General features: G+C 30.2%; 1 protein-coding gene across 1 annotated transcript in view; it reads left to right on the forward strand.

Annotated features, from left to right (window-relative positions):
* LOC109728069 (neutral/alkaline invertase 1, mitochondrial) overlaps positions 14,783-14,893 on the forward strand; it is a 6,775-nt gene continuing 6,664 nt past the window's right edge. Inside the window, 1 exon segment of the mRNA XM_020258353.1 lies at positions 14,783-14,868. The gene's annotated coding sequence lies outside the window, so the exon portion shown is untranslated.

A 14,893-nucleotide genomic window follows, 5' to 3' on the forward strand; every position in this document is an offset into this window, starting at 1 on the left:
ACTCCTGACCTTCATCCCATGCCCTGGAACTTGGCGGCGTTCCCCAGCCAGAAGCTCCCAAACACTCCTGACCTTCATCCTAGGCCCTGGAATGTGCCTACCTTCTAGGATGTTGTACATAAAAAATCCACTGATTACGCATCCAACTAGCAGATGATCAACAGTCTCGAAATCGTTACCGCACATCACACACTGTTGAGTCCCAAACCAGCCTCTTTTGAGTAAGTTGTCAACCGTAGGTAGGCGCGTTTCTTAAGTGCTAACCAAATAAAAATTCTAACTTGAGATGGTATTTTCAACTCCTAAACATTTAGCATAAGAAAATCTCGAACTCCGCCATTTCGAATCAGTTCATACATCGACTTAATGGTGAAACATCTTCTTGCGTTCCATATCCATCGAATTTCATCAGGCCTCTTTAAAACATGAAAACTTGAAAGGAAATCCTTAAATTCTTTGATTCTGTTGTCATCCCTCCCGATCCCGGCTCCTCGTTGGATTTTTCTATGCAAGGTTGATATCAAGTCATACAGATCTTTCAATTGTTCCTTTCAAGCTTAATCACTCATTTAGAAGTATTCTAGTCAGATTCAACCCATCCTTTAGAAAAAGGTTGCTATGCTGATAATAATAGGAGAATTTGTGTTCTATATTTTTTTTTTGACAACTACTGATGTAAACAATATCTACTTTTAAAGTATAACTAATGTTGCATTATTATAATCACATTAGCTTGTTTCCATAGTTGTGGGTAACTAAAATACAGTCAAAAGCCTACAAAGTTGTTAGGAATGAGAATTTTTTTTTTCTCAATTGGAAGTGTAGCATATATTGACCAAGAAACTTTTATTATAAAAAGATAAATCCTCCAATCTTCTTATGAAACCTAGTTGTAAGGGATGTTTAAACAAAACATGGACTCTGATACCAATTCGTTACATTTAATTGAAAGGAATACATGATAATATTGGCACAAAGGGGGAAAAAAAGAGAGCAAAAAAAAAATGTCATGTGAAGTAAAGGAAAAAAGAAAAGAACATGCCGCATTATGTAGAAGATAGATTAGTTAATTAGAAAAAAAAAAAAAAAAAAAGAAGAATGCTTCTTTAGTTTGAATCCTTACTAGATCTTTGTTGTGTTTTTGTATTGAAATATTTTCTACCTTGTTATTATGGTCCCCTTATAAGGTGTTTGTTGTTGTTGCCTTTTCATAGTTAAAGAAAATTAAAGTTTTTTTTTTTGTTTTTTTTTTACGAAGAGAGAGAAAAGTTTTTTTTTTGAGAGAGAGAGATAGATAGTACGCTACCCGCTTCGTTTATTTCATTTAGAAATAAATTTAGTTGGAAATGTGAATCAACTAGAATTCAGTACTGTTGGTTGTTGTTACATGGTGAAACTATAAATTAAGTTCAATGTATTTCAACTTTTGCTTTAAAAAAGAAAAGAAAAAGAAAAAAACTTAATACCAAAGAATTGAAATATAGATGCCTAGTAATACAATTTCAAAGTTACCTAACATGGTTAGTGGCATTGATGCTTTTTGAAGTGCTTAGTGAGGTAGGATCTCAAAACTTTTCTAATTTCATTGCATCTCTTTCATTTGATATAATCTTTAAAATAATTGTACCAATCTCAAGGTAAATCAACAAAATTTACTTTATATTTGTAATTTCATTGCCTTTGTGAAGTGTAGGTTGTTATTATATTATAATGAGACTTTTATGGTCAATATTTGTATTTAACTTTAATGATGTTAAGGAAAAGAAAATAAAAAAAAAGGATAAAAAAGAATAGAATAGATGACTAGCAATATAATTTTAATATTGCCCATATGTTAATACTTAAATAGTATATATTGATGCTTTTAAAAATGGTAAATGATTTCAATTAATGCACCTCTTTGAATCAATTAGATTAATCTCAACACCCTTTTTGTATTAAAAATGCATACATTAATTTTTGTCCTGCACTTTAACATTACTTCATTTAATGCAACAAAAAATTTTGAAATTGTTAAAAAACATGTTAAATTATATGAAATAACTATTTATTTTCAAGCACTCAATTTGATCGACACTACAACAGAACTAGGTTATAGGAACACATTTTTTGGACACTTTTATATAAATGTTCCATTTATGCCAATACTTTTTTAAAAAATCTACTAAAGACTAAATATAAAGCTCAATCCAATCAAAAATAAAAAGTTCCTCTACTCAGCCAACCACATTCAGCCCATTCGGCCCGATTACAAATAAAAAAGAAAAAAAAAATTGATCACCATCTCTCATTTTCCTCCTCTGCCATTGCAGCCAATGAGGTAGGGTTCCGACGGTTGAAGTTTGGCCACGAGGATCTCACAGGGACCATAAAAGCCTACGATCGGCATGTATTCCTCCGCCACAGATCGCTATAGGATATATCGCTGGAGGAGTGGGTGCCAAATATCAAGACGGTTCTAACTATGGCGACCCCACATATAGCAACATTTTTAAAAAGTGTCGATAAATTTGCTAGCATCTTTTTTTTATATATGTATTGGTATTTAAAAGTATCGCTATACACCATTTTTGTTGTAGTGCGAGGCTTAAAATTTCTTGGTAGGCTTAAAATTTCTTGGTGGGCCTACGACATGGACTTTGCAATAAACGTGAGGAAATCAATTATGATAGGAGCCTGGCGTGATTCAAGCTCAAAACTTGCTGTTCGGTATCATAACCATGTTAAAAAATATGAATTAATTATTTTTCTCTAAAAATTTAAGCTGTCAGATAACGATATTTTTATATATTTTATTTTATACTAAACAAAATCAGATGTAAAATTTTACACAAGTGTATTGCCTATAACCTCAGTTCTATATAAATAACTGCACTGGAAAAATTGATCTAATATGCATGATGGGATGGTAATAGTTTAAAGTCAGAAATAATCTTATCATTATATAAGTTGGAAATTAAATAATAAATGAAAAATTAGATAAGAGATTATATTTTATCATGAGAAAAAATGCAAAAAAGAATTGTATTTCTACAATAAACCTCTGAACTTTTGATTTTGAAACTTAGACCCCTAAAATCTTATCAAATATGTTAGCAAAATTATCAATTACACAGCCATCTCGGTCGCAAGTCGTGACATCTTGCATATAATCTTATAAAGCTTCGGGGCATAACAAATTTATTTATTTTTTCTATTTTAGCGCGTTAGAAAAGCAATACAACATGTGATTTCAACATAGGTTCCAAAAAATTAGGTAGAATAGAAATACAGGGAGACCCATATCAACTATAGGACAATTTGAAATAGCCCCCGCAACATTTATTTATTTTCATCAACACCTCTTAGGTTTTGGTGTGAATTTGGTGATTTTAGTCAAATTAATTAAGAATTTTATCTAATTTATCAGTAATTTTATCAAATTTAATAATTTTAATTATAATTAGCTGATAAAATTAGGCTAATTAATAGTAACAGCTAATAGAGCTTTCAAATTAGCAAAATTTTTAAGTTTATTAACTAAAAAAATTAATTTAAAATTTTATAAATTAAAAAGGTGAAAATAATAATAAAAAAAAACTTGAATGGTCTATTTTGAGAATGGTCATAGTTTGGACTTTGGTTAAATCTTTGGATAAATTTTCAAACAACCAATCTCTTCCTAACACGTGTCGGCTTCTTATTCGCTGGTCCACCAAGACTACAAGGACACGCTCTCTCGGAGGTCTTCGTGCCACGTCAGCGCCTCCGCGGGAGAACGCCGTGGATCCCGCCGTACGAGGCGGGAGGTTGATGAGCGGTCGCTTTCGTGCCACGTGGCTGGTCAAGCCCACTGGGGCCCACAATGGGAAAAAGAATAACCTGAAATATATATATATATATATATATATATATATATATATATAGAACTAGATTAATATACTATTAATAGCATCAAGTCATTGGTGCTACCAAGTTTTTGGCCATTGGATTAAGCGATGTGCGGTTAGGATGATGTGGGCCCCCTAGGGTTGAGTGGGTGGTTGGTTGAATAGTATGATCTAACGGGTAAAAATGATCAAAAGGGTAGATCTAACGGCGAAAAACTTGGTAGCACCAAGTATTTGGTGCTATCGATAGCATAGCAGCCGGACTCTATATATATATATATATATATATATATATAATTAGGCTGGAATACTATTAATAGTAAAACGCTCTTTTTGCTATCAAGTTTTTAACCTTTGGATGAAAAATTGTAGAGTCGGTTAGAGTTGAGCGGTCCCCCTAGGGTTGAGTAGTCCTCACTGGGTTATAGTATTTAATCCAATGGTTAGAAATAATGAAAAGAGTTGATCCAAAGGCTAAAAAATTAGTAGCAATAATAGAATTTTGCTACTAATAGTAGCCCAGTCCAACTATATATATATATATATATATATATATATATATATATAGTGAGGCTAGTATGCTTTTGGAAGCACGAAGCGCTCTGTGCTTTCAAGTTGTTTTCGATGTTAGGACTTTCGAATCGATGATCGGCTCCGTTAGAGTTGATCTAGAGTATTTAAAGTACCGANGAGTTGATCTAGAGTATTTGAAGTACCTAGAAAATAAATTTTGTGATTTTTCGATATCATTTGCCTAGTGATCGAAGGGGCTCAAAATCAATAATTTTAATGGCTGTGGTGAGCCGGTTGCAAGTTTAACGGTATAAAAATATCCAAATCGCATGAAATTTTGATAGAAAATTCTTTATACCATATAAAACAAGATCAATAACTTTGATCTAAAATTTTAATGGCATATCATCATATTTTGTAAGATTTTTATTTTTAGCCGTTGATTTTGAGCCACTTCGATCACTAGGCAAATGATATCGAAAAATCGCAAAATTTATTTTCTAAATACTTCAAATACTCTAGATCAAGTCTAACGGAGCCGATCGTCGATTCGAAAGTCCGAACATCGAAAACAAAGTGGAAGCACGGAGCGCTCCGTGTTTCCATCAGCATACTAGACGCACTATATATATATATATATATATATATATAGAATTGAGCTAGAATATTTTTAGAAGTATCACCTCCTTGGTGCTTGTAGGTTTCTAGCCCTTGGATCAAACACTATTCCACCTACCACCATCATCCCAACCTTACATCTCTCCATCTAAGGGTTAAAAACTCAAAAACACTAACCTCTTCGTGCTTTTGAAAGTATTCTAGCCCAACTCTATATATATATAGGCTGGGGCTACTATAGTCTTATGAGTATAAACCCCTTGTACTCATAAATTTTTAACCGTTGATTGATGGGATGTGCGGTCAAGATGATGGTGGTCCCCATTTAGAATGATAGTAGTCCCCTAGGATTGAGTGGGTAGTTGGTTAAATAGTATGATCTAACGGTTGAAAATGGTTAATAGAATAAATCTAAGGGCCGAAAACTTATAAGAATAAAAGAGCCAATACTCATAAAAATATAGTAGCCGAACTCATATATATATATATATATATAGAAAGAGAGAGAGAGAGAGAGAGAGAGTTGAGTTATAATACTCTCAAAAGCACCCCGGGGTTGGTGGGTGCTTTTGAGTTTTTAACTATTGGATGGAGAGATGTAGGGTTGAGATGATGATGGTAGGTGGTGGTAGGTGGAATAGTATTTGATACAAAAGTTATTAGTAATCAAGGAATAGATTCAAGGGCTAAGAACTCAAAAGTACAAAAGGGTTGGTACTTTTGAAAGTATTCTAGCTCAATTATATATATATATATATATATAGAGTTGAGCTAGAATACTTTTACAAGTATCACCTGGGTGGTGCTTTAGTGTTTGTAGCTCTTGGATGGAGAGATGTGAGGTTGAGATGATGGTGGTAGGTGGTGGTAGGTGGAATAGTATTTGATCCAAGGACTATTAGTAATTAAGAAGTAGATCCAATGGCTAAAACCTAATAGCACCATGGAGGTGATACTTGTAAAAGTATCCTAGCTCAACTCTCTCTATACTAATATATATATATATATATATCATTCAAATTTTTGAAAATATTTTTTGAAAATATTTTTTTTATTCTCAAGAATCAAAATATTTTTATTAATTTCAATAAAATTTTTCAAATGTTTTTATTTTTTTAAGATTTAGTAACTATATTAGATTTTAAAAGAATATTTTGGTAATTTCAAAATAAATTTAAAATTTTTTTATTGTAGTAAAATATGAATAAGGAAAAAGTTTCATGGACTTATCCCAAAGCAATCATATTGTACCAAACGAGTTAAAAAAAGTCCGATAATATAATAATTAAAAATAAAAATAATATTTTTTAAGGTCTCCTGTGGAATTTTAAAACACTAGTTTTTTATAATTTAGGACATGTTTTGTTTATAATCGGAATGAAAATTTAAAATTAAATTAAATTGCAGTATAATGAAAAATAGACGAAATATGCATAAATATTTCGTTTATGTTTGGAATGAAAATTGAAATAAATAATTGGATGTCTAGAATTTTGAGAGAGTGTTTTGATTATGGAAGAGACGAGCGATGAACGGAGAGTGGAGGCGTTTGTAAAAGAAAATTAAGTATATTATTCTGAAATTGGCTAATCTACTATTTAAAGTCAGATTACGTCATTAATAGAGTAAGTCATTCTCATTCCTAAGTGTAATAAAAATCAAAATCTGATTTTCTATAATCAAAATTATTGAATCTCATACCAATTCCAAAGTGTAATTAAAATAGATATAAATTGAGGTATAAGCGGGAATTAGATCAATTTTGTGTTTGGATGAAAATTGAGTTATTTCTGGGAATAAACGAAATAGCGTTTGGTTAGATAAGATGGAATAAAAAGTTATTCCTGGGAATAAACAAAATTCCAAGAAGTTGATATCAATTGTTTTCAATATTGCGGCTTCCAAATTGACGATCTATATATATATAAAGCTAGGCTGGTATACTATCGGTAGCACGAAGACTTCCGTGCTACTAAATTGTTTTCAATATTGCGGCTTTTAAATTGACGATCGGCTCCGTTAGACTTGATCTACACTATTAAAAGTATTTGAAAACTAAATTTCATAATTTTTCGACATCATTTACCTATCAAACGAGTAATCTAAAAATGAACGGCTAAAAATAAAAATCTCATAAAAAATGATTAAAAAAGACTTGAATTTAAGATCAGAGGTATTGATCTTACTCGAAATAATGAAAAGAATTTTCTATAAAAATTTTATCAGATTTGGATTGTTTTACATCATTAAATTCACAAACGTATCATATCTAACATTAAAATTGTCAATTTTGAGATCTTTTGATCACTAGCCAAATGATGTCGAAAAATTATGAAATTTAATTTTCAAATACTTTTAACAGTGTAGATCAAGTCTAACGGAATCGGTCATCGATCTGGAAGCCGCATCATTAAAAACAACTTGGTAGCATGGAGGTCTCCGAGCTACCGATAGTATACCAGCCTCTCTCTCTCTCTCTCTCTCTCTCTCTCTATATATATATATATATATATATAATGTAAAATTATTTCTGATTCGGGTTCAGATTCGGATACAATCAAAATGCATACCCGAATTCAAATCCGTCAGAATTTCATTTTTGATATTAATATTCGAAACTATATTCATTTAGCATCGAATAAATCACTCCATTAAGTTTTTGAATACGTATCCAGTGACACACCTAAATGTGGGTAGTGCCAGACAAAGGTAATTATCTTAAGATTCAAAATAAGATTATGAAAAAGAAGATATTGACATAACAAGCATACAATTGATGAGATTGAATATATTCGTGGGAAAAAGAAGAGTCCAAAACATAATTTTGTTCCACTGGAAAAGTCACATTTTTTAACATAATTTGTTACCCATTAGAACAAAAGATATAGGGTGATTTTATTGGTTCTCAAATTAATAATAACCGGTGTTGAAACTGCGCTTCGCCGCCGGCAGTTTTAACACTAATATGCAAACATATATTTAGCGTGAATAATTTACTTTTTAAACAATTCTAAAAGAAAATAATTTTAGAAAAGAGATTTAGATGAGGCATGTGAGTCGAGGTGTGCAAAAGCACTGTCTTAGAAACAAGATTGCCTTTTCACGTGCGAGGTTCCGGCAATTACTCCTTAGCGATACAACGACCACTTTCCACCTCGTTAGCATGTCTTTAGGGTGGTGCAACACGAACCCAAGTAGCTCTTAGAAATCCAGCGAAAAATACAAAAAAAATGTAAAATTCAATATAAAGAAAGGTGAAGTTAAGTGCATAAGGAAGAGAGGAAGAAAAAGCAATTAGAAAAATTTTTCAAGATTCCAACCTCATGAGTACAGATTCTTCTATATATACACCCGAATTGAGAATAGATTTGGTACCTTCCCAAGATGCATATGAAAAATTTGGTACCTGAGGTATAATCATTGGATAGATTTGATACCTTTTCGAGGTGAATTTGAAAAGATTTTATACCTTTCCGAGTTGTAAATATGGGATAGATTTGGTACCTTTTTGAGATAGATTGAAAAGATTTGGTACCTTCTCGAGGTGTAATCATTTCATATTTGATATGGGAGGGAGGAGAGTGAAGAAATGAAGGGAGAAGAGGAGAAAGGAGGAACGAACACGTGTATAGGAGGAACTGTCAATTAGTTTATTTATATGGATAATTAAATGAATTAAGATGAATTGCTAAACTGAACCAACTCATTTTGGTATTTTCGATTCAATTTTATATATAATTCGGCTTAATTCAACTTAAAAGTTTAAAAATCTAAGAAAACTGAATTGATTGAATAAGTTAATTTTTAGTTATTTAATATATATTAATCCTAAATTGTAATTGAATAAGTAGAGTGTTTACCACAAAGGACCTGGCAGAGATAGTGATGTTAACGGATATGAATATCCGAAATTTTATCTGAATCCGAGCGCAAAGGGGGTGAATTTTGTCCAATGCTAAACGAATATAGTTTCGGATATAAGTATAAAATATAAAAATTCCAAAAATTTGGATTCAGGTGTAGATTTCGTCTTTACTCGACCCAAAGCATATCCAAACCCGAATTGATTTTACATTATATAATATATATAAATATTTGATATTATATTTAAATTTATATTCTAAAAGTATTAAATTTTAATATAATATATTTTGAGATATGGTAAAAAAAAATAATTATTTCAGGTTTGGATTTTTTTGTTTTGGGTTCGTATTTCAAGTTTTTTGCCTAGTTCGGTTTTGAATATGAATTTTCAAAATTCACCGGGTTTAGGTTAGCGTTCGGGTTTCGGACTAAGGTTTTTGAAAACTCGCCTCCAATCGGATCTTTTGACATCCCTAAGAAGGGGCCATGGGCTCCTCTCCCTTTTCCAAAGGCTACAATTTTGATTGACCTATTATTAAGTTTTAATATTATTTAGGAGCAATTTTAAATGTTTTCCTTATGAAATATCATGGGTGTCCTTTCATAATTATCAATATAATTTTTGCCACTATAATTTATGAATTATATAAAAAATGTCCTCAATTCCACTGATTAAAATTTTTGGACTACTTTATCTCTAATTATACCAAATTATAACTAGTTGCGTCCTATAATGTAGGTATAATTAATTTATTTTTCGTCGAAAATGATTTGGTTTTTGTTTATGATTCAACATATAAACATCTTTTTTTGCCCCCTTATTAATTCAATATCATGTAGATCTTATATTGATCTTAATTAAAAATTAATTAAAACTAAAGATATGTTATACTCTTTTTTTAATCTATTTTCTTATTTATCTAAATAAGTATGTTTTTTTCCCTAACTATTTGTGCTGTTTAGTTTGTTTTGATTGTATTTATAATATTTTCAAACAAGAATCAAGTTAAATAAGAAGCTATAAATAATACATATAGGCAAATTGAAAATTTTAGATTAATGTAATGACCCAACCTGCTGCTAGTAATAATAACTCGTTGGGCCAAAACTACTAACCCAAAAATGTTTAAGCCCAATTATTATTATTAGGGTGGAGTTCTCTTATAAACTCAATGACAATCTCATTTCCATCCGATATGGAGCTATTGGGGTGTCACAGATTCTCCATGTTTAGGCCCACGTCCTCATCAACCCTAAACACACAAAGATCACCTGGCAATGTGAGACTTATCTCGCTAACCTTTGTCATTCCGACCCTGATTTAGCCTGTCAATCACCGACCCTGACTTAGTATTCAGTTAAAACTTATCTCACACTTCCGACTGGTGAACTGGCTTTGATATCAAATGTAAGGACCCGACCTGCTACCAATAATAACTCGTTGGGCCAAAACCATCCGCTGAAAATACTTAAACTCAGTTATTATTACTAGAATAGAGTTCTCTTATAAACCAAATGACAAATCCTCAATATAAATATTTATGACAAATATTAGAGGGGTATTTTCTTTTTATATATATATTTTTGACATTTATAGAGAGATTTCTATATAATTGAAGGTTGGGGAAAGGATATGTGCAAACTTACCCTCTTTTATATATCTAAAATTTGAATTTGGGCTTTGCGAAATTGGATAAGTAGACATTCAATGTACAAACTCTAGTTTAATAATTAACTAACTATTCAATTTTATTTCGCTGCCCCAGCAATCGAACTTTAGTTTCATTCTTGACTCCTATCATTGAATTAAAGATTTTAAGATAAAACGCTTATTCAGTTTTTACATTTGGATTTCATTTATTTCAATTCTAAATTGACGGCTCCTCATTAGTAATTACTTAATTATTTTTAGATACTTATTTTTAATGGTCATTTTTTTAATAAAGTAAAAAAAAAAAAAAAAGCGTGAGCATTGCGGAGTGGGTATTAGGCTAATCGGTCGGGCCGGAGTAGGTCAGGCCCAAATATAATTTGGTTGGGTCGGCAAATGAACTTGAACGTGGCCCGAATCAACTCGGACAAATCTTAGATATGGTGTTATATGATGTAGTATTTATCAGGGTTAATTACATATAGGTCTCTGCAAGTTCAATTTTCATATATTGTCCTTATAAAAGTCCTAATATTTTCAAATATGTCTTCGCCGTTAGAGTCCGTTAAAAAAAAAAGTTAATCATAGGTTAAAAAATATTTAACCCTGATTAGTCAATGAGATAACTTAGACATTTTTACCTCTCTTATATTATACTTTCTTCTGTTAATCAAAATTCTGGTAATGGAAACTCTTATTCTTCTTCCTCTTCCTCTTCTTCTTTCTTTTCCTCTCTCCCTCATGCTAGTTTCGAGCCCATAACTAGAATTTCTTTGTCTCCATTCATCCATGACGCGTGATGCTTCGCCCATATCAAACGCATGTTGCTTTCCCATTCAATTTTCTTTATATATTTTTTTTTGCTCATAAGAAAATGTTTAGAAAAAAGTGAGTGATCGAGATTGCAACAATGATGTAATAGGTTGGATTTTTTTTAAAAAAAAAAGAAGATGAGAAAAAAGATGATTATTGAAAATTTTTTGGGAGGACATTTCTGCATGATAAAAACTGTTGCCGCTTTTGGAAAAATATATTTGTGATGACAAAATTGACATTTCACTTATATTTGTTTCTAAAATATAAACAGTTCTCTAATGATAACAAATCAGAAGGATATATTTAAAAATATTAGAACTTTTGTAGGGACAATATATGAAAGTTAAACTTTGTAGGAATATATATTTACAATTTACTATATTTGTAGGGACCTATATAAATTTAACCCTTTTTTTTTTTCATAAAATGCTATTAAAAATACTATTTTATAACTTTTTTCTCGCTTAAAAAGACTTTGTCTTTTCACTTTCCTTCTCAGACTTTCAAAAATCTAAATTTTTTACCTTTTCGAAATTTTAAGTTGATACACCCTTCGTCAGAATTATATAGTTGTTCGATCTATCTCTTATAATTTATATTTAAAATATTATTTAAAATGATAGACATATATTAAAAAGGTATTTTCCCTCTAGAACTAGTAAGTACTAACGGCAATGTAGTCATTTCGCTTTCTCTATTAACATCTTAATCTCCTGGAAATATTTTTAAAATTTTGAGCGTGAAAAAAGTATATTCTAAAAAATGGTAAGAAACAAAAAAAATATTTATAAGTTTTTGTACTTCAATTATATTTTTTTCATAAAATCTTATGATCCTGTTGATGGACGATCGTGATACTAACAATCTATACTAGACAGTGGTGGTATCAAAGCCGTTGATTCGAACCACCCCACCCTTGATTCATTGCTTGCTAGATAAGGTCAAACTCTCTATTTTGACCAACTAAAAATACAATTCCTTGACTCCAACTCTAAATTCCTCCCTATCTCTAATTTTCAACACATGCCTATTTTGAACATGTCTCTATTTTGAACACTTGTAGATAAGGGTGATAATGGATCGGATATTATCCGACCCAATCTAACTCCGAATTTGAAAATTATCAAATATGAATTACAATTTTACTATTTGATGCAGATTCAGATTTCGATTCTGGTCTATTAATTTTTCTTTGGATTCGGAGTCGAATGATTCGAATCCAAAACTAGTTTTTACTAATTTTCCAACATGTATTATACCCTTTGGCGCCGTTTGGTTCGGAGAATAAACGGGGATAACGAAAGTTATTCTCGCTATTCCGCCAAACGGGATCATTTTTTACTGGAATATTTTATTCAGGTCAAAGCTTGCTATTCCCGGTTATCCTGGAATAGCAAGCTTTTTACTATTCCACCATTTTGATGGAATAGTATTATTTCCATGCTTAATTTCAAACTTTAATTAAAATTATAAAATAAATTAAAACTAAATTATATAAATATAATATATTATATATTATAATACATTATTTTTATTATAAAATTATTAATTGTGCTATATTAATACATATTATTTATATTTAAATATTATAATAAATTTTATAATAAATTATATTTAAATATTAAAATAAATTAAAATTTAAAATTTAAATAAATTTAAAATTTAAAATATTATAATAAATTATATTTAAAATTTAAAATTTGTAATCTCAAAATTAAAGTTTATAATTTTAAATTCCACATTTTAAATTTTAAATTTAAAATTTGAAAATTTAAATTTTTGAAATTTAAATTTGATTTTAATTTTTTTTTCAAATTTAAATTTGATCTTAAATTTAAAGTTAGAAATTTAAAATTTAAATTTTGAATTTAAAATTTGAGATTTTAAATTTTAAATTTTAATTTCAAAATTTGAAATTTAAAAGTTAAAATTTTAAATTTTAAAATATAAATATAAAATATAAAAATTTAAATTCTAATATAAATAAAAAAGTGATAATATTATTAATTTTTATTTATAACTACCCACTTTAAATCTTATTCCATCTTACCTAACCAAACGTTATTTTTCTTATTCCCAGGAATAACCCAATTTTCATCCAAACGCAAAATTGATCTAATCCCCACTTATACCTCAATTTATACCTATCCCTGGAATACCCACTTTTAAAATTATTAATATTTTTTTATAGATTTAGAAAAACCTTACAGCAGGAAATATTTTTTATTTTGCTTTTAGTTTTATGTATTTATTAAATATTCGATTTAGATCCGTATCCATGTGATATTCGATCCGTACTCGAATCTATTTTTATGAAATATGAATTTAAATTTTAGTATCCAAACAGATATCCAAACCCAAATTCAAATCAAATATAAAAAAATAAATATAAATATGGATCAGGTACTTGCAATTTATATCCAATCCATTTTCAATTCAAAAGCACCACCCAAAATAAAAAAAAAAAAAAAAAACTATATTTAGGCACAGGACACGTGTCGCAAGCTCCTTGGTTGGAAAAACTATAGGCGTGGGTTTTGTGGACGCAATGAAGCGTCGACGTAGCGGCAACTATAAAAAGCAAAAAGTACACAAAAAGAAAAAAAAATCCGATCCACGTCAGCATCCGACAAGCTTTATCCACCCGCTTTTTTTTATTTCTCATTTCGTCCCCTCTACCTTCCAATATCCCCGTGCCACGTGTCCCGATACGATATTTTGCGAATATCACGATATATCGGGAATTAACGTATCCCATTTTTCTTCTTAGTTCGCCATTTTTTTCGGTTGTTGATAATTTTGAAATAAATTATTATCCAAAATTTGACTTCAAACAAAAAAAAATATCTAATATGATTATACTGAATAAGATAATTTAATTTTATTTAATTTATTGACAAATTTTAAAACTTGTCGAAATTCGTTCTTATAATTTGATTTGATTTTGATATTTTCTTAAGCTGATCGAAAATTAAATAGTAATATCATATGTGTTTCTTATCATAAAAACAAATTCAATCTATATATATTAATATTATTTTTATAATCATAAATTTAAAATTTATTCACTTATATAAAAAAACAACCAATCGATTGATTAAGATGAAAATAATAAACTCATAATATCGCGTTATTATGTCGCATAATTAATTCGGCACGCGTTACACGTCGTGCTTCGTCACGTGGTAGGCGGTGCTCGCACGTGATTGTTGCGTGTACGCGGCTTTTGCACCAACCGCCGGTGAATTGACCAAAATGCCCTCCTCTCCTTCCTAAATTTTACGCCGTAAAATCGCTTTGATATTCGTGATTATAGTAAATTCGATGTCTAATTTGGTCATTTAAAATGATAGTAATAATATTTATTTTAAAAAGGTGGTCCCCGCGACCACGGCCCTATAAATTTGCGCACCCCACCTCCCCGTTCTCGCCAAAATTCGTTATTTGCACAGCAGCCCCCGTTTGAAGATTTTATCGCAGGCAGGTCCTCGATTCCTTTCAATTTCGTCCCTGAATTCGGGCTGGTTTGTTTGTTTGTTTTTTTTTTTTTTTTTTCGCTATT

The sequence above is a fragment of the Ananas comosus genome, linkage group 23, assembly GCF_001540865.1.
Source record: "Ananas comosus cultivar F153 linkage group 23, ASM154086v1, whole genome shotgun sequence".
Taxonomy (NCBI): Eukaryota; Viridiplantae; Streptophyta; class Magnoliopsida; order Poales; family Bromeliaceae; genus Ananas; species Ananas comosus.